This window comes from Diabrotica undecimpunctata, chromosome 6, assembly GCF_040954645.1.
Source record: "Diabrotica undecimpunctata isolate CICGRU chromosome 6, icDiaUnde3, whole genome shotgun sequence".
Classification (NCBI taxonomy): domain Eukaryota; kingdom Metazoa; phylum Arthropoda; class Insecta; order Coleoptera; family Chrysomelidae; genus Diabrotica; species Diabrotica undecimpunctata.
Genome location: NC_092808.1, coordinates 51,960,925 through 51,982,814, shown reverse-complemented (window position 1 = coordinate 51,982,814; position 21,890 = coordinate 51,960,925).

The window sequence follows — 21,890 nt, the reverse complement described above, 5'->3', positions numbered from 1 at the left end:
TTATGGCAACAGGTGGATAGGACGTGCAGGTCCTATTTCGTGGCCTTCAAGATCCCCTGATTTCAATCCCGTTGATTACCATATTTGGGGACGATTGAAGCAACTAGTTTACGCAGTGAATATTAATAACCGACAACAATTAATTGATAGAATTATACATTGTTGTAATACTATTAGAAACGATCCCCAGAGTATCCGTAATTCAATACGTCAATTAACAATTCGGCAACAAAAATGTGTACAGGCTGCAGGGTTCCATTTCGAAAATCTATTTTGAATTATTTTTATTTTGTTACCATTATTGTATTTTTTCCAGTTCTAATTTATGGGTTTATCATAACTATGTACATATTTTTAGTTTTTTTTTAAATTGTTCTTCGTTATTGTTAGTAGTTACTGTTTTTTGTTGTGCAGTGACTCAGTTTATCATTTCAATTAAAATGTTTGAAATTTATAACATTTGTTTAAATTAATTACCTTATAATTTGATACTTCATTATGGTTGTTCTATTTTTGGTAAGATTTGATCGTTCACTAAAAATTTAATAAAAGTGCGACAACATTGTCGCATATGTCGTTTTCATTGGCTATTTATGTAGTTTGAAAATCACTTATTGCATTTTAAAAAAAATATATACAGGGTGTAATATTTAATACGAATCCCTAAATTAATTTTTCCAAAGCCAGTCCTGGAATTTTTTAGTTTAGCTAATACCAGTCGAATGCTTGATAGTAGTGTACTGTATCATGCAAAAATTAAAAGAATCAAATGAGCCGTATAAACACTACAGTAAAATGAAATAAATGGTCAATTACACAAATCACCCTGTTAATTAATAAAGAAGAGGAGTTGACATTTTTTAGTGGCCACATGATATGCTCCCTGAGGGACTCTACATATGGTAGAAGTATGTAAAGTTCCTCATGACTTACCCTGTAGAATAAAGATTTGAGCGAACCGACAACAAGTGATGCTATCCGTTAATACCAACTAGAACTATATGTCGAAACCTGTTAGAGTTTCAACACGTGTGCAAACAACAGTTGAGAAAATATTAGTGTTTTCGTGATTATTTAACTTCCGATACAAAGAAACTACTGCTTACCGTTTAAGTAAGTAAGCACAACATTTATAAAATCTTTATTTCTCAAGTATCAATACAGAGGCCATAGTTTGGGAATTATTTTCGTGACCTAACCTCCAAATTGGTAAAACCCGTTGTGGGTAAAATTTGATACTGTTTAGTTTTAGAACAAGTTTTCCTAAATTAGATCACCAATTGGCTTGTAAATTGGACCGGTCCAATTTAGGAAACCGTATTGTAAATTTAACCAGTAAATTTAGTGCTTGATAGATTTATTTTTCATTTCAGAATGTCATCACGTGGTAAATACGGCAAGTGGAGCACAGAATATTTAAGCAGTGCTATTTCCGCTTTTCGTAATGGTTCTTATGGGCTTAATGAGTGTGCATTTAACACAAATAATAAAATTTAAAAAATGGGTTGGTCTGCTGTATTAAATGAAGAAGTTGAAGCAGAATTGACTAAGCATATATTAATTTAGAATTGGCAACTTTCATTCAGTGCTTCGCCTAGCAGCCTTGTCATTATTAGCGGTACTGAATATATCAGTGGCGATCTTTTTGTGACATGGCCTAAACATTTCATTGAAACTGTTTTGTTATTGTTGGACGCCCACAGCACCTACAGATCAAACCTAAAAGCTCTCCATATGTCATGGATAATGAAATTAGGTTATTGCAGTTACCAAGTCACACCACATACAGACTTCAATATATATATATATATATATATATATATATATATATATATATATATATATATATATATATATATATATATATATATATTCGAACTATTCGAAAATATTATAATTTTTGAACTAGCTTCATCATATTTCGGTCGGTTAAAGACCATACGCAGATATCTGTTCGATTACCCTTAAAAGAAAAGTTTTAGTTTTTTGTGAATGTGTGTGTATGAGGAGAAGAAAAAGGAAAAAATTGTAAGCAAATTTAATTCGAGCTAAAGAATAGAAAAAAATTAAATTATAGGTAAGTAAATTTCATAATTGTTAACGTTTAGAAAATTAACTTAATTAACGTAGAATATTATTTTTAGTTACAAAACAGATAAAACAGATATGTTTTAGAGTGTAAAAACAGAATCTTTTGAGCTTATTGTTACTGCTGTCTTCCCTTTACCAAAACATAACCTCAAAAAAATTATTTGTAATTTTGAAATAAACATGGTAAAAACATAACCAGGTGGAAAGAACTTTTGCAGGCTGTTAAGCAATCAAAATGCAAAGCACTTTTCTTTCAATAGATAAGCCGACATATTGGCCCACTGATACCAACAAAATTTCAGACCTGATTGATTTCTATATAGCAGTAATACTGCTATTTAAAATCAGCCACCTCCTAAACTAACTACTGGACTCACAGTTCCATTAAGACTTAACAATTAATTTAAAAGTTTCATTAAAAAATTAACATATATTTGATGAAGAAACGGAATGTTTTCTTAAACAAATTGTGAACAAAATGTAAAATAACTCGCGCAAAATAATCTATAGATTTAAAGGTAATAACTACCCTAAAGAAATTAGAAGACTTGGAGAAGTTCGTGGAGAAAACAAAACTCAGAATGATTTGGCAGTTCTCTAGAGTTCCATCTAGATAAAACTACACTAAATATTACTACTTAACAGCTTAAAAGGGAAATCTAAATACAGAAGCTATTGCTGAGAAGGCTAAAACCTCTCATAGACTCCGAGGCTCTAATTCCATCACAAAATTTGTGTTTCAAGAAAAACATTTAACTAATTGAAAGGTCACTAGAAGAAAATAATGTTTTCTCCTCTATCTTCCTCGATGTGACCCAAGCTTTTGATAAAGTATGGTATTAAGGATTAAATTATAAACTAAGTAGGATTTTGCCAAGTACACATAATTATTGACAACATACATTTCAGAAACAGTTTTTAGAGTTAATCAAGAGGAAGCCTACTCGGAATTAAAAGAAATCATTAGATGTGTACCTCGAGGTAGTGTGATAGGACCAGTTATGTACCTATACATCAGTGATATCTCTAAATTAGATCATAACACAATAGCTATCTTTGCTGATGACACTGCCGTGTTGCAGGTGAAGCTCATGGAGAAGCAATAAGAAAACTAAAAAGCTCTGTTAACAGATTTAACAAGTGGACTAAATGCTGACGAATAAAGTTAAATGAAATGAAAGTGCACATTAATTTTACAAACAAGTAAAAACAAAAAGTGTTGGTAATGTAAATAATACTCAGATACCATATGCCGATACTGCAAAATATTTGGGTATTGAATTAGACGCCGTGCTACGCTGAAAGGCTCATGTTAATATGAAAAGAGAATATCTCAATATCAAGTATAAAAAAGGATTTAGCTATTGGGAATACAATCCAACCTGCAATTCGATCTACAAAAAAATACTTTATTATAAAGAGATTCTAAAACTTATATAGTCATATGGCATCCAACTCTGAGGTTGTGCTAGTAAGAGTAATTTACACATCATCCAACGATTCCAAAATAAAGAACTAAGAAGGATTATCAACTCTCTTTGGTACTATCGGAACAATGACCTCCATAGACACCTAAAAATAAATACTGTTAACAATACCACTAAAAATTTTGCCAATAGTCACGAACAACGACTTTTTGAACACATCAATGTTGAGGCCATCCAGCTCTTAAACAATACGGATCTGACTTAGGAGGAAGACTTACGAGGACGAAATGCTTCGAGTTAATTAAGTGAAAAGCAGAGTATAGTGTAAGTGATGGTTAATATTTGTTCAATAAATTCATAAGGGAGGACACTTAAAGCCATTGGTACCCCTAGCTAGTGCAACAACACTAGCTACTTGAAACAAGGTTAAAGATCTAGTTGCAAAAATGCCATACGATATTATTATTTATGTGCAATGAATTAATATAAAAGGATACTAGTGAGTTTGCCCTTATTTTCTAGTAATAAATAATTATGGCTAGAAAAAAGTTGCTCATTGATCATATTGTTTATTCAGATTGCAATGTTCTTAATCATCTTATTAGTGTTTAATAAAAAACAAATTCGTCTTGTACTGAAGCTGGGCCACCATTACTACAATGTTACCTCTATATTTTGAGACTCTTAATAATTAACTCGTATTTATGTTTGTCTATTTCGTAATTTTTTTGCCACCAGCAATTTTTCTTTCGCCTTTGCTTCTGCATTACGGCCTCAGTGTGTACTCTAGTATAAGATATACTAAGATATTATTTATATAATTTAGTTCCTCGTTAAATGTGTTTTTAATAATGCTTAGAATTTGTTAATTTGTTTCTATTATCTATAAAACATTTTTATTTATTCTACATTATATCCATGAAGACTTTGGTATTCTTCAAAATACCCACATGTCGAAGACTTCTAGTCATCTTAAACTGTTTATACATTCAAAGAAAATAATTTTAAAGTTACCTACTAAAAATGATTACAGGAGACAACTTATGAGTTGGGAATACCGATGGTATACCAATGTGCAGGAAATTTTCCATAAATTAAGTTTTAAGCTGATATGGTTGCTGACTATCATTTACCGAATGTAAACGGTAATATGTGAGAAAAATGGCTGTGGGGATATTTTTATGAATAAAACTACTAAAATAATTTTTTATATTACAGTTGTCAATTTTATCTAATATATCTATAAAAATATTTAAAATGTTAGAGAAAAATAGAACTGTGCTACCAGGAAAGTCCTTTTATGGAATATTTTGTATTATTTAATACTAATCTACAATTTAGTAAGGCCATAAATCTGGGGTGTCTGCATTCTAAAAAATGACGTGCGCCCTATCCTTCATACTATGGCAGATTGGACGAGACATATAGTCTGTAGTTAACACCACGAGGTATCAGCGGGAACACAAAGTGTATTAATACTCATACGCTTATGAAACGCACCTGGCGCATCATAATGGCCTTCACATTTAACTCTTTTTTAACTTGTGTTGAGTAAAATGTTTTTAATCTTTTCTATCAACCTTTCTTGGCTGACTCTTGTTTCTTTACACTCCGAATGGCTATTGGGTTTCCGAGGGCAGACGTGTCATTTTATTTCCTTCTGCTACATACTCTTCAGCTGAAGACCACAACGGCAATGAAGGCAAATAAGAAAATTTAAAACGACTTATTTGGCGGAAGTATCAGCCTGGCTTTTAGCCGTTGTATAAAAGCATAAAGTCCGAGAGTGGACGAGTTAATAGGAGTAAGGGCACCCTTGTCCTAGACGCGAGAAATTATCTCTAAAGGCAGATGCATTAAGAATGCTTATCGACGTGATTATGCTAAAATCAACAGAAAACTACGGCATTAAAGATTTGTAAAATATTTCTAGAGCAGTTATCATGGCAATCACAAGAAACGTAAACAACACTGATCACGATAATTTGAATTCGATATCCAGGAGAGATCCACGAGGATCGCAGGTCCTCTCAGGTAGTCAGCAAGCAAAAAACCTGAAGATATGCTGATATGCTGAAGAAAACTTCTATACAATCTTCAGTTTAACTAAAAACATACACATTAATAGGTACGTGGAATGTACGAAGTCTATACGAACAAAGAAAAATTTATAACCTGATACAAGAAATGCAACTTTTAAATATAGACATCCTTAGATGTAGTAAAGTTCAGTTGTCTAACAACAGGAAAATTATAATAGTAAACTACGTGTTTTATTACTCTGGTAATAACATCCCACAAAATCTCAATGGAGTAGCTATTGTCAACAAAAAAGCCTAAAAGTTAGTGAAAGGGTTTCTACCAATAACGAACAAAATTGCACTTATGCAATGAAATTAAACGTCATGCCTTTCAATATAAAAATTATTACAGCATACGCATTGACATCTGATAGCACAGAGAAACAAAAAGAAAGAATTAAAAGAACAAAAAAAAGACCACTGAATGTTAATGTTATCTTAGGCGACTTAAATGCGACGATAGAGAAAAGAAGAGATGGAGAATTAGTCGGCGATTATGGACTAGGAACACGTCTGAGTGTTCGCGACGTGTTTCTAGTCCATAATGCGACGAAATGCGACGAATGAGAAAGGAGAGATGATAGTTAAGTTTTGCAAGGACAACCATCTGATTATCAAAAACATATAGTACAAACTACGAGACCGACGACTATACACCTGAAAATCCCCTATAGATGACGGTTATAAAATAATAAGAAACCAGATTGACTACATCATTATAAATCAAAGATTCCATAACTTCATAGTATAGACTAAAGCTTATCCAGAGGTAGGTATAGCAAGTTACCAGAACCTTGTTTTAAAGCTATCTAGCAAATTTTCACAGTGTGGTAAACTTATTGTTGCACGTAAAGAGCATTACACCTAACTATTTTGTCACATATGAATCAATCCATTAGCTTCTCGAGGGACTTCAGAAAGAAGCGAGACACTGGTTAAATGGAATGATTTGACAAGCATAAAATGATAAAGACAAGAAAAACGATGAAACGTCGACTTACTTGAGGTACATTGAAAAACAGACAGTCATGTCTACATAAAAACAAGAAAATCATCCTCAGCATTAAGAGTCAATAAAGTTTAGATATTACTGTAGCAGATCCAAAAAATGATATAATAAAAATAAAAATAAAAATAAAAATAAAAACGTTTATTGCCTTACAAAATATATTTACATGTCAAACTTAAAAAATTTTTGCCTTCTTTTTTCGGCGTACCGCTCTTGCACCGCCAGCGTTTGTTGATTCTTCCTCTCGGCTCCTGGATTTTCCTGGGTGGTGTCCTCGTCTGCTTCTGTAGGTACTTGTATCGGCAACGTACCTACTTCCCTGCACGCCTGGTTTTCTAGACCCTGATCAGGTGGTCGATCAGTCTGTGGGTGGATCTAAATATCCTCTGGGTCCTGTTCTTCTTGAGGATATCCCTGGTCTTTCGTAGTCTTCGTGTGGCCTGGTTGAAGAACCACCTGGTTCTGTTCTCGGCCACTTCCCTTAGTGGCGTGTATCCTAATCTGTTCCTAATCGTCGCGTTTGTAACTATATCCTCCCATGCTGCTCCGTCGATGATTCGGTAGCATGATGTCTCAGTTGCTTCTAACTTTTTCCAGTGTGATTCCGCAATGGAGCTCCACACTGGTATTGCATACAGAATCACCGACCTAACATATGCTTGGTAGAGCTGAATTTTCTTCGCCTTCGAAAGTGGACTGGACCTAAAAATGAAAGGAAGTATTGGTTTTTTAGCTGCATTAGCTTTTACCTTTGTTTTTTGTGTATGCACCCGGAAGTTGAGTCTTCTGTCGAGGTGGACTTCTAGATATTTGACCGTCTCTGATTCCTGAATTCTGTTGCCTCCTACTGTGATCTCGTTCCGTGGTGGTCGTTTGTCCTGGCTGAATATGATGAACTGCGTCTTTTCGGCGTTGATCTTGATTTTCCATTTTTCGATGTAGTCCGTGATTTTTTCCAGGTGGTACTCCATGTCATCTATGATTCTTCCTTCGTCTTTTCCGGATGCATACACTGCTGTGTCGTCTGCATACAGGGCTGTAGAAGTCCTTGGATCTGTTGGAAGGTCTGAAACAAAAATGTTATATAATATGGGTGATAAGATGCTGCCCTGAGGCATTCCTTCCTGGATTTCTTGGATCGTCGACATCTTTTGATCAGCTGAAACTTGGAATGTTCTATTGGATAGATACATGTCGCAGATGTTGATGAGGTAGTGTGGAAGTCTAGCCTTGTCCATCTTGAAGATTAGTGCCTTCTTCCAAACCGTGTCGTATGCTTTCTCTATGTCCAGTATGGCTAATCCTGTCTTCTGTTTCCTGTTGAATTTTATCTTCGTGTCGCTGCTAATCCTTGCTAGTTGAAGTTCGCAGTTTCTTCCTTTTCTGAAACCGAACTGGTCTTCTTGGATGATTCTTCTTCTTTCTGTGTGCTTCACCAGTCTTTTGTAGATGATTTTTCCCATCGTTTGAAGGAGTGATATGGGCCTGTAGCTTTCCGGTCTTCTTCCATCTTTCCTTGGTTTCAGAAGAGGTATGATCTTGGCGTGTTTCCAGTTGTTCGGAAAATGTCCTTTTTCTAGGCAGTATTTGAAGATATAGTACAGCTGTACTATGATCTTCTTCGGAAGTTCCTTGAGGGTGATGTTGTGGATTCCTTCTTGTCCTGGTGCTCTGCTTCCTTCCCTCTGTCTTCCTCGTCTATTTGGAACTCGTTCCTTTTTCTGATCCTGTTGTATTCATGTTCGACTTGCCTCCTTGTTCTTGCATCCGACATATCCTGGTTTTGTCTGTGTGTGGCTGCCATCTTCCTTGATATTGCATCTACTTGTCCTTGGGTGTCGTAGTGTGTTCCCTCGTTGTCTATGATTTGTGGCATCTTTTGTTTTCCTTTTCTTCTTGCCTTCAGCATTTTCCAAACATTTCCATGGTTTTCTTCAGCTCTTCTGATGTTGTTGTGCCACTGGTTTTCAGTGAGACTTCTCAGTCTTACTCTTATTTCTTCAGATAGGATGTCTCGGTAATCTTTGAATTCCTGTCTTCTAGTCCTTTGGAATGCTCTTCTGGCCTTGTTTCTGTCCTTGATGATGTCCTGTAGTTCTGTTGGGATGACCAGTCCTCTGTTGTTCGTCATGGATTTTGGAATGTTGGCTTCCATGGCACGTTGAATTCTTCTTGTGATTTCTTCGATTTTTTCCTCTACTTTTTCTGTTGATTGGAACTCTCTCTTCATTTCCATTTGGTTTAGCTGTCTTTTGTAGTTAGGCCAGTTAGCATCTTTCCATCTCCATCTTTCTACTGGTTCTATCCTTGGCAAGTCGACTCTCGATGTCATCCTTCCTATTACTGGTTTGTGGTCCGAACTGCATTCGAAGTAGGCTCTGACGTCTTCTATTATTACATCTTTGGTGATGAAAAGATCCAGTGTTGAGTTGTTGTGTCCTCTTATTGGGTTGATCCTTGTTGGTTCGTCTGGAGCGAATAACATCCTATCTCTGTCTTCACAGTATCTTAGTAGGGTTGTTCCTGGTGCTGTGTCCGTCATACATCCCCATGCTGTGTGTTTGGCGTTGAAGTCTCCTGCTACGACTACGGTTGGTGCTGAGTTGAGTAAGGCATCTAATTCTTCTATGGCTAGGTCTTCTGAGTGCTTCCTGTAAATTGAAAAGATATTAGCTATACCTACTTTAATTCCAACACTTTCGAATTTTTGTGTTTCCATCAAAACTTGGTTCCATTCTATGTTGTTTTTAACATAGATGGCTACTCCTCTGTCGTTTGGTTCGTCTCTTCTTCCGAATCCATCGTAGTTTGTAATCCTTGGAAGTTGAGAGTCCGTCATGTATCGTGTTTCAGACAGGCATATGACATCTGGATTATGTCTTATGACTGTCTCTCGAAGTTCGCTGATCCTTAGCCTCAGTGATGCTATGTTAAACTGGAGTATCTTCAGATGTTTATGGTTCATTGTAGATGTCTTCATACTTCATGAAAACCATTGCTTTTTCTGCAAATGATTTTGCCTGGAGTAGTTTTTTCTTCATATCTTGAAGTATTGCCATCATTTTCTGTACATTAACTATTTGGTTAATTTCCGCCCAGGTACTCTTGATTCCATCTGTCCTTGTGGATGTTTGCTGTCCTCCTTTACTAGCTTGAGCATAAGATACTCCGCTAGTGGTTGTCCTGAATGTGGACGGGTGTGGTGGTGGTGGTGCCATCTTCTGCTGAGGTTGGTTTCTTGCTCTTCGTGCCGCTTGTCTGTCCAGATATTCGATATGTTTGCTGCACATCGGGTAGTTTGATGTATGGGCCTCCAGGCAATTGCAGCATTTTACCTTGTTGATTTGCCCTTATGAAAGAGGGCAGTGTCTCGTCTGGTGGTTGTTTGCGCACTTCATACACCTTGGTTGCTTGAAGCAGTTCCTTGCTGAATGGCCGAACTCCTGGCAGTTGAAGCACTGCGTGGCTCTAGCTGGTTTGGAGTATGCATCCCATCTAACACGGATATTTTGGACTCCGTTTATCTTCTTTATTTCTTTCAGGTCCTGCTGCTTATCTACTTGAAGTAGATAAGAGCTGCTTTGTGCTCCTGGTTTCCTTGTTCTTAGCTCTGTAACCTTTCCTACTATACCTTGTTCCCTTAAGTCAGCTTCCACCTCGTCGAGGTCCATTCCCAAAAAATGACGCCATGACCAGGCAACTTATACGGGACAAAGTCTATTAACACCCCAGCATTCAAAACTTCCTCCTACACATTCAAAAGTTTCACATTAGCAGAAAACTAAAAATTGCATTACCCTCCTGTACTCCGGGAACTGAACCTAAACGAGAGTACTGATGGTATCCTCGTCAGTTCAAGAAATTGTCATCTAAAAGAAGCCATTTCCAGAGTCGGATTTTTGGGAAGCATGATGAAGCCCAGTCACATTAGGTGGATGTTAATCTGTAAATAACAACAAGAAATTAGTAAGTCAATTTATTGTTATTTCGAAAATTAAAGTACGTTTTCACACTTCACAACCTAGATACAATATTATTGTTACGACAGTTCGGTAAGATTTATCCCACATAGAAAAAGTCCCTTGACGAAAAAGAAGAAGTAGTTCGAGAACATTTAAGATGATATCGGCAATATCATATCGGAAATGCTTTTGCATTTTTGCTGTAAATGCTGCAAAAGTTTGAAACGTCAGAAAATATATATAAACAGATGTTTTTGACAGTTTAGAACAGTAGTTTTAAAGTTTTTAGTAATCAGTTATCTGTTTAGTATCAGTAAAAGTATTGTCAACAAGTTAATGTTTCAAGAAGTGTAACATTGGTGACAGCGGTGGTATCAAATATATTTAGCTTTTTTAATGGTAAATATAAGATCTACATATTTTGATACCAAAATGGATACGTCCGGGCTCCCTGCACGGTTTTTAAAAATAAAACAAGAGAAAGATAAACGTAGACAAGAAGAAAAAGAGAAAAATGAGAAACATAGACAAAGAAAAAAAGAGGAAAATGAAAAACGTAGGCAAGACGAGGAAGAGAAAGAGAAGATGCGTAGAAAAGCAGAAGTAGGAATCATACATAGTTTATCTCAACTTCATGGGAATTTTCAGTTACAGGTAAGTCAAATATTACTTGTTGAATAGACAAATTGAAAGAAAAACAAAACGATTTTAAAAATAAAATAGAACAGCAAAATGATTTCAAATCTAATTTAGAAAGACAAATAGTTCAGTTAAAAAAAAAATAATACTCAAGGTTTTTATTAGTCCAGTCGTCAGAGAGTTGACCCATCAAAATCGTAGGAACAAGCTGAATTTTGCAGAGAATATTAATTTTGGGACCCTAAAAAGATGCAAAAAAGTTTACCACTTTTACCCCAAGCTTTCCCCTAAAACCCCCCTCGCAGCGATGTAAAAACGCAAAAAAAATCGATTTATTAAGAATCTGTACACCGTAAAAAAATGTTTTAAATAAAAAATATAGCTGAGATCATTTTAAACAAAAATGTTTATAAGCATTTTTGATGTAGCATGAACCGTTATCTTAGAAACAACGCTTAAAGCGACCTTCGATTTTGCATGTCAGTTACGCGCGCGAAATCAATGTTCAATAAAATTTGTATCAGCGGGACGGTAAAAATTCTATATCTTTTGATCCAAATGCCCTATCGACAAAAATCAAGCTGCAAATCAAGGTAAAGAGTGCAGCTTTTATATGCAGTTTTTGTATTTTGCCGAGGATAAACTCAGTTTTTATCATCATCAGTTGGCGCTACAGCCCTTCGTGAGCCTTGGCCTGCTTCAAAACATTCTCCCATCCTTTCCTATCGAGTGTCTGTTTTCTCCAACCCCTCACTCCAATCTCCCTCAGATTTTCCTGTACATCGTCCAGATATCTGAGTTTAGGTCGCCCCCTTCTTCTTCTTCCGACCGGCCTGTTTAGCATAGTTATTTTAGTAGGATCACTCTCATCCATCTGCATAACGTGGCCCACCCACCTTAGGCGGTTTATTTTGATGGTCTTCACAATATCTGCATCACCAAAAAGTCTATATAGTTCAAAGTTATATCGCCTTCTCCACAGACCCTGTTCGTTTACTCCGCCATATATGGTCCTCAATACTTTTATTTCAAAGACTCGCAGTAACTCTTCATCTCGGGTCTTCATTGCCCATGTTTCCGATCCGTATGTGAGCACTGGGCGTATTATTGTTTTATAAAGTTTGCACTTTGTTGCTATTGACATACTTCTCGCTCTTAGTTGAGGGCCCAGGCCAAAATAATAGCGGTTAGCCACGCATATTCTTTTTTTTTTTTATCTCGTTGGATGTGTTATTTTTGTAGTCTACCAGTGATCCTAAGTAGCAGAATTCTTCTACCATTTCTATCGTTTCGTGTTGCACCTCTAAGTTATTTTGTTGAATTCTTGATATGGCCGGCATATATTTAGTTTTCTGGATGTTAATCAGAAGTCCGATGTTTTCTGCGGCATTTTTGATACGTGTGAAAGCCTACACTGCTTCATTTTGGGTTCTTTCAATTATGACGATATCATCAGCGTATGCCATTATTTGTATACTACGGGTATATATCGTACCTTTTAAGTTTATTCCCGAATCTCTCATAACTTTTTCTAACGCTAGGTTGAACAGCGTGCATGATAGCGCATCTCCTTGGCGCAGTCCTCTGTTGGTTTTAAATGGTTTTGAAACATCCCCTTGTACGCGCACTTTACATTCGACTTTCATCATTGTCATTTTAACTAATTCTACCAATCCTTTTGGTATTCCTAATTCGATCATCGCCGAATATTATTGGGATCTGTCAATAGTATCGTACGCTGCCTTAAAGTCTACGAAGATGTAATGGCAGTCTATGTCGTACTCCGTTGTTTTTTCTAATATTTTTCTGATGGATGATATGTGATTAATGGTAGATTTATTTTTCAAGAAGCCTCTTTGGTAGGATCCTATTATATTGTCAGTATACCGTGCCAATCGTTCGTTAAGTATCAGGGACACAATTTTATATGCTGTATTAAAAAGGGAAATCCCTCTAAAGTTGGAACATTCAGTTCAGTTAAATAAAAATTATACTCAAGGTTTTTTATTAGTCCAGTCGTCAGAGAGTTGACCCATCAAAATCGTAGGAACAAGCTGAATTTTGCAGAGCAGCGATGTAAAAACGCAAAAAAAATCGATTTATTAAGAATCTGTACACCGTAAAAAAAATGTTTTAAATAAAAAATATAGCTGAGATCATTTTAAACAAAAATATTTTTAAGCATTTTTTATGTAGCATGAACCGTTATCTTAGAAACAACGCTTGAAGCGACCTTCGATTTTGCATGTCAGTTACGCGCGCGAAATCAATGTTCAATAAAATTTGTATCAGCGGGGCGATAAAAATTCTATATCTTTTGATCCATATGCCCTATCGATAAAAATCAAGCTGCAAATCAAGGTAAAGAGTGCAGCTTTTATATGCAGTTTTTGTATTTTGCCGAGGATAAACTCAGTTTTTATAAAGATGTTAAATAAATTAACGTGGCGCGATTTTTGCCATTTTTTACTATTCTCGTCAGATCAATACAATTAATCACTTTCATTGATCAGTTATAGATGAATTTTTAAAACATAGGACTTGAAATTTCAATTTTGAGTTGTGGTAACAAATAGGAGGCATTTGAAATATTATTAAAAAATTCGGAATTTAATGTTTTATATTACAAACGTTCATACGTCACAGGAAATTCATTTAGGAAGACTGTTTTGGGTGTAGTTTATTAAAAAAAATTTCAACAAAAAACTCGAAACGAAAACAGAAGTTGTTTTAATTGGGAAAGAATGGGGTATACCTATGCAAAATAATTGCAGAATCCGATTCCAGGCAAGGACAGAAGAACCAAATAATGAGGTCACAAGATCGCCCAGATCGACGTTTAGGAGCCCGTCACATAGCCCTACTAGAAATACTAGTATATATAGGTCTCTAAAAAATTATTTTTTTACAAGTGACCACAGAGGCGAAACTCCAAAATCCGAAATTGCACATTTGAAGGAGCAACTAGCCATTAGTTAAAATGAAATTGAAAAGTTAAGAGAAGAGGTGTCAATTTTGCAAAATGAACAATTACAAGAATTCCAAGATGATTCAGTTTTCAGGTTTCAGATATTCAGGTTTAAAGTCAGTGTTAGCTTAAAGAAAGGGAGAATTTAACCGAAGAAGGCAGTTATATGTTTGAAAAATTATATCACGCTTCCTTTAAAGTCGGACCAAATATTAATATGAACAAACGCAAATAATGACTAATCTGAAGCTAAATCGAAATATTGCTGTTCATGGAAGGGATATTGTACAGACTACATCGCATAAGTACTTAGGACATGAAATTTGGTTGGACAGAGATAACCAAACGTATGAGTTCCCACGTCGCATGCAATTAGCCTAGACACCGTTTGGTAAATTAAACTCAGAGGGCTATGGAGCGTCAGACGTTGGGTGTCTCTCTAAGAGACCGAATCTCAAACGAAGAATTACGTCGTAGAACAAAAACAACAGACGTCATCTAAAAAATCGCATCACTAAAATGGAATTGGGCAGGACACGTCACCAGATTATCAGACAACCGATGGACAAAACGTATTTTAGAGTGGAGACCAAGACAAGAAGCAATGCAGAGCAGAGGACGCCCACCAACTACACTGCTCTAAGAAATTAACGCACCACTTTAAAACTTACCATATAACAGAAAAATATTAACTGAAATGAAAAGCATTTTATTTCGTCTTACTTTACTTTGTAAAACAAACATATTTAGTGATGTTGTCGCTAACCATCTTCAATATTCATAAACTTAAAACAATTAATAACAAAATCTCTAATTCTAAAAATAGAAATTGTTCAATTTTTTTGCTTAATAAGACGTATTTTTACCCCTGCTACGAATGACAGCTTGGCATCGACGATTCATACTTAAAATAAATGGTCTTAAAGTATTCTGATCCAGTTCATTCCAAATTTGGACAAGACGTTGTTCCAGTTCCTGCAGAGTGTTTGGTTGATTAGGAAAATTCCGTAGACGTCTACCAAGCAAGTCCCAAAGATTCTCTATAGGATTGAGATTGGCACTATTCGCTGGCCATTCCATAACGTCGATTCCAACTTTCTCTAGATAATTTTGCACTATATTTGCAACGTGCGTTAGAAAAAAATATTTTCGCCAATATAAGGAGCAAGTGGCACAACGTGGTCTTGAAGAACGTCAACGATATATCGGTGAGCGTTGATGGTACCGTTATTCAACACCACCAAGTCTGTACGACCCGTAAAAGAAACGCCACCCCAGACCATAACCGACCCTCCACCGAATAACGTCGTTTCTCGCATGTTACACTGTGCATACCGTTCGTTCTGACGTCGGTACACGCGAATACGCCTATCACAATTGTAAGGACAGAATCTGCTCTCATCTGTAAACAGAACTCTATTCCAATCAGCCTCCAACCAATGGATATGATTTCGTGCAAATTCTAAACGTGCTCTGGCAGGTATACGATTTACCAAATTACCTTCCTTGAGACGTTGACGAACAGTTTCACAGCTGATTCGAACATTATGAACATCTTCAAGTTGGGATTGTGAGCTTCTGGTAGTTACAAATCGTTGTCTTTAGGGTGCGAAGTCGTAAAAAACGGACGTTGTTACACGATGTCGACCTTTTACTGGACTCCTAGAGTGACTACCGGTCTCTCTGTACCATTCCATCATTCGTGAGACCGATGTATGGTGTACGCCGAACCGTTCCCCTAAATGTCTGTAACTCCAACTTTCCTCGTGCAAAACCACTATTTGAGCACACTCTTTATTAGTCAAATTTCTCGATTCGCATTGCATTTTGATTAAAACAATAGCAAAATGTTACCACCAAACAGCAATAGTTCACACAATGACTGAAAAATGACACCAACCTCTTATCGACATTAAAAAATTTACAGCTCCTTTGTTTTGTGTTCCTTAGAAACCGGTTGAAACAAAAAAATCAATACAAGTAACCTGATAAAAAGATTCCAAATACATGGTATATTCCATACAAAAATGAATACAATAAAATTTAACACACCAATGAATCGCTTTTTTTGTTTTTGTAAATGGGACAGAGACAGATGGAAAAAGCTGAGGAAGACCTATGTCCTGCAATGGACGTATACGGGTTAATGATGATGATGATTAAGCAAAACGGTTCTCCTTTAAAATCAAGATGGCGGCTAACGCAACCGCGAAATTCAGTCGCGATTTATAATGTACACAACTATTGACCCCCCCCCCTAGAGGTTAGAATAATAAAATTGGGGACAGCTTGCTATGCAAGATCAAATGCTCTCCCGACTGGAAGTATTGAAATCACAGAAATTGTATTTGAACAAACAATTGTAACACTAAATTGGTAAATGTCAAACAAGGAGTAAGTCAAGGGTGTGTTCTATCCCCAATGTTTGTAATATATATGCTGAATATATAATCCGATCTTGACTAGAAAAACGTTCATAGGAAGCCGTTAATTAATAGGATTCTGTTAAACAACATAAAGTAAATACTAATAAATATTCTCACAGAACAGATCAGCACAATAGGATTAAAAATATTAATATAAAGTCAAAAACGTTGTTTTCTAGTCGAGATTTTTAGGGTTATCACAATTTTATTGCCAATATTTTTATTGTTAATGAATTTAATCTGCAAACCGATCAAAAATATATGTCTATACCTGGAGAGAAAAATAAATTGCCAACTAGACTGCTCAAAGGAAATCCAGAAAAGAATTGAAATCGCCTGAGCAGACTTTATGAACATTTAAAACATACTTTGCCACGTAAAAACTGGTCACACCAATAAGACTGAGAACTCTAAAATTGCATATATAGCTGCGAAAAATGTACTCAAAAAAGGTGACATCAATAAGTTAACACATTTGAAATTTGTATATGTACAGAAAAATATTGTGAATAAGTTAGACCGCAAGGACAATCAACCTAGAATAGTTTTTCTTCTTCTTCTTTCTCTTTATAAGCAATTCTGCTTGTTTATTTGTAGACTAATACCTCTATAGAAGGTTGCCACTCTATCTTTTGCGCGGTCGTCATTCTTCTGTCAATTGGTGACTTATACTTTGCTATTTTTAGGACATGGCCTTCTTCATTTTGCTTATGTGGTTATTCCATTCTTTTTTTTTCTATTTAGTGTTTATTCGTTTATACACTGTATGTTACATTTTCTTTTAATATCTTTACGTCACTTTCGATCTCTCAGCGTATTTCCTGTAATTCTGCTCGGTACTCTCATCTGTGCCGTATACAGTAGCAAGTGTCTTTTTCGCTATACAGTGTTATTACTTGATCTCTTACTTCTTTCTCCAGGTCCATATCTGGGCAGTGTAATTCCAAGGTATTTTATTTCCATTACTTGTTCAATATTTACCTTAAATCTGTGCACCAGTTTTTGCAGACGATCTTCATCTTGGGCTATCAATATTTCGTCGTCTGCGTAACAGAGTATTTTTACTTCTTTGTTCCCTATTCTGTACCCTTTTTCTTTGTTAACGCTTTTAATGATTTTATCCATGACTAAATTGAAGAGCATAGGGCTCAATGAGTTTCCGGTTCTAGCGTCGTTTGTTCTTCCTCTGCATAGACCGTTTTTAGGTAGTCAATCCATGTATCATTTTTTTTGTGTTTTGGTCCTAATAATTCCTTTACCTCCGTTCTTTCACCTCTTATAAAGCGCCATATTTCCTTTTGCAGACCATAAAAATCAGGTTTTAACCTAGAAGAGTTGTCAAGGATAAATACTTGCTCACATCTATTAAAGATCGTCAAAGTTGTAATAATTAAAAGAACTTATATATTTTTTATTCTATTTAATTTACAAGCAATAATTTTTACGCGACTCTGTATAACTTATTCCGTTTTAAAAGTATGTCTGGTAATTAAAATTGTACTAATTATCAGTTCATGAGAGACGACACAAGCGTCTATATTTTTTTTGATTGGTTTATCCCAATCGAATGATTTAAAATATGGCGTGATTTCGACAGGGATAAGCTTCGTGTAAAATAGCGCGGCATGTCATTTTTGACCGCAAAGTGAGAATAACCTGCATACTGTTTTTCCGAACAGAAGGAAAAAATAGAGATATTGTCTAAATATTTGACTGCTTTATTTGTCTTCATGTACTATTGGTCAAACAATTTTAATTTTTTATCCGTCATAGAATGAATAAAAGCAGTCACATCTAGTTGATGTTCCTTCTGATGAAATTTGAAGGCTCACATTTCTTCCGTCTCTGAGAAATTCGGCCTCGTTCATTTTGTGCGCCTCAAAAACTGTCCATTGTTTGTTGTGTTACACATTTTTGGCACCCAACGTGGATGGTTGATCTTTCAACATATTTCCACGTTGTACACATTTATAGTACTGCAACTTGTAGCTTTTTATATGTAATGTTTTACATTTTTGATACTCAATGTACTTTGACCTTCTTACGTTGTTACGAGAGAAACGGATAGGACGATGATGTTTGGATTCTTTGGATAGTTCTTCTTTTGTTTTCTTTTTCAAACTGTGCTTTAACATCGACATTCTCATTCATTCTTTTGTTATATTGATATCGTTTGTTATTTAGTTCGATTTTTTCTGTATGTCTTGAGTCGAGACAATGGATTCTTCAGTGGTTCAATTCATTAATGCTGAAAAACTTGATTATAAACTCTATATTAGTAGAGTAAACTTAATAGAGTTGTCCAAAATTTAAGATGATTCGTGTTGAGTCGATTAGAGATGTTAATATTTTTTCGTTACATTTTTTTAAGAGGTTTAACTTTTTTTAGTTGAGTTCCGCTATCTCGTCAACTGTTTGTTCGACTTACATCGTGTAAGTATTGACGGTTTACTTTTCGATACAATATTAAATTCTTATTTTGATTGAATAATTTTTAGTATACCTATAATAAATAAAGAAGTTTATACTTAAATAAATTAAAAATATTATTTAAAAAAAAACAGTATAAGGGGAGTGGTGCATAGTGGGGTCTCCAAAAATATATATTTTTTCTTTAGTAATTAATTTTTTAAACTGAAATAAAGTTGCCAGACAATACCAAATTCACTGAAAAAATTAGATCCTTATTATTTTTGACAACTACATCTTGTAGACGAAATATTCATAAAACTATTATGCCCGAGTTTGCCCCTTCTAATGGGACAAACCGGGGTACTAAATGGGGCAAAGTGGGGGCATTTAATAAAATATTACTAAGTAAAATTTAGTGCAGTTTATTACTATTCAATAATATATCAATAATTTTAAACTATCTCACTTAAAAAATGTATTTTTATTGTTAAGAAAATAAATTGCTACATTATTTTGAACAAAACTTAAGTTTCACACCTAGTAGAAAAGTGGGCTGCCTCATCATTCTTCTCATTTTCTTCTCCAGAACAGGATTACTTTAGATTTTAGAATAATGTTTTATTTTGCTAAGAGAAAAGCGGTTTTTTGCTAACGTTCTCATCTCAAAAGGGTTTAGTCCATAAAATTTCCCATCCAGAAGTTTAATATAAGCCTTCAATTCACTCTTCTGATCGGAGGTAAAACAGTTCTGTAACGACCTAACTTTTTTTCTACAGAAGTAGAAGGATCTGGGTTTGCCTTGTATTTGGCCACATACCTTTCAAACGTGGTTTGTGGAACTTCAAAAGTTTGCGATGCTTTTTGTACCCCATTTGATTTCATATCATGCTGGCGACTGCTTTGGTCATCGATTTTTCACTCCAGTAATGTTGTTTGGATTTTCTTTTGTGCTTTGTAACCACGGTGCCTATAAAAAATACAAAAATGTAGGTAGGTAATCAACGTAGTCTAATGAATGTTAGGGACTTACACGTAGAGTCTTATACTCACAATCTGTGTTAGGTTGTAGATTTTTATTAAACGAAAGATTGGGCGACCGGTTTCGCTGCTTACAAGTTATAAAGCTTTATTTGGTCCTTAAGAAACTAAAGGCTGAAATAGATGATATATGTAAGCAAATATGTATACAACCAAACAACCAATGGTTTTTTTTTGGTGGTTTCGTTTTCCTTTCTTTTTTTTTGTTTTACTTTTTGGTTGTATACATACTGGCTTACATATATCATAAACAAATATATTCATCTGCTTTATAAGGTACTAATAAACACTTAGCCAGCAGTTTGATGACCTTAACAACTATCGTCCCATAAGTCTCTTATCTGTGGTGTTTTCAAAGATAATTGAAACTCGTGGTTTATACTAGATTGAACGCATTCCTAAGAAAGCATAGTATTGCATAATTTTCAACATGGTTTTACATCTTCCAAGTCTACAACTAGAGCTCTTGCAAATTTCGTCAGCTTAGTGTTGGGTGCTTTGGACAGATGAGATTCCTACCTAGAGAATGGAAGACAAAAAGTAAAGATAGCATCTAATGAACTTGTAAACGAATCAAACACATTGGATATCCATTATGGTATCCCTCAGGGTAGTGTATTGGGTCCTCTACTTTTTATAGTATTTATTATTGATATAGCTTTGGTAACTAATTCACTGACTGGGGTTAACATCATCAGTTATGCGGATGATACCAACATTCTAGTCACAGGAATGTCTGATCAAAATTTGCAAAATAAAACTACACAGATACTATCCACCATCAACAGTTATTTCTTATCCAACAAATTAGTTTTGAATGAAGAGAAATCAAAGTATACGATTTTCACGTCAAATAATTTATTAAACCATCAAGCCACTATAGAAGCAGCAATAGATAAAACAGACTGCACGAAGTTGCTGGGGGTACTTCTAGTAATTGTAAATAGTCAAACCACATTTCTAATTTGAAATCCAGATTAAGTAGCTCATGTTATGCATTGAGAATTCTTTCACGTCTCTTTCATACATCAATATTAAAGACAGTATACTTTGCCCATTTTTACTCAATAGCCAAATATGGCATTGAAGTCTGGGGTTGTACCTCTGAATTAGAGCAGATATTTGTACTTTAGAAAAGAGCTATTAGGATAATGTTTAAAATTAAATTTAGAGATTTTTGTAGAGGCATCTTTAGACAAAACAATATTCTTACAATTCCTGGTCTGTATATATTTTCGTGTATAATGTATTTACAAAGCAAAATTTATGAATTTAATAAATTTCAATTTAACCATGTTTATTCAACAAGATTCAGAGACAATCACATTATGCTTCCACAACATCGTTCTGTTTTGTTGGAAGGTAGCACACATTATGCAGCCATAAGTTTCTTTAACAAATTACCAATAGATTTACGAATGAATTTACATCAGCCAAACTTTCGGAGGTGTGTACATCAATACATTTGTGAGCTAGAGCCATATTCTAAAAATAACTTTTAAGTATGTTTTATCGTGTTTATTAATTTATATATTTTTAAGATGTATGTCTGTAACTTTGACTTGTCTCATACATGTACTTTGTATAATGTCGCATGTGATCAATAAATTTGACTTGACTTGACTTGACTTAAGTTTCGACAAACTAAAAGTAAAATGTAATTTCTTTGGTTTCTTAATAAATGCCATTAGAAAACGAGTGTAAATAATATCAAAGCATGTATTTTTCTATCAAGACGCGCCATAAACGTAAATCGACTAATAATCAACTGATGTGATTGTAAAGATCACTCATTACCTGACAACCACTCGACCGAGATATACACTGTTTTTGGATT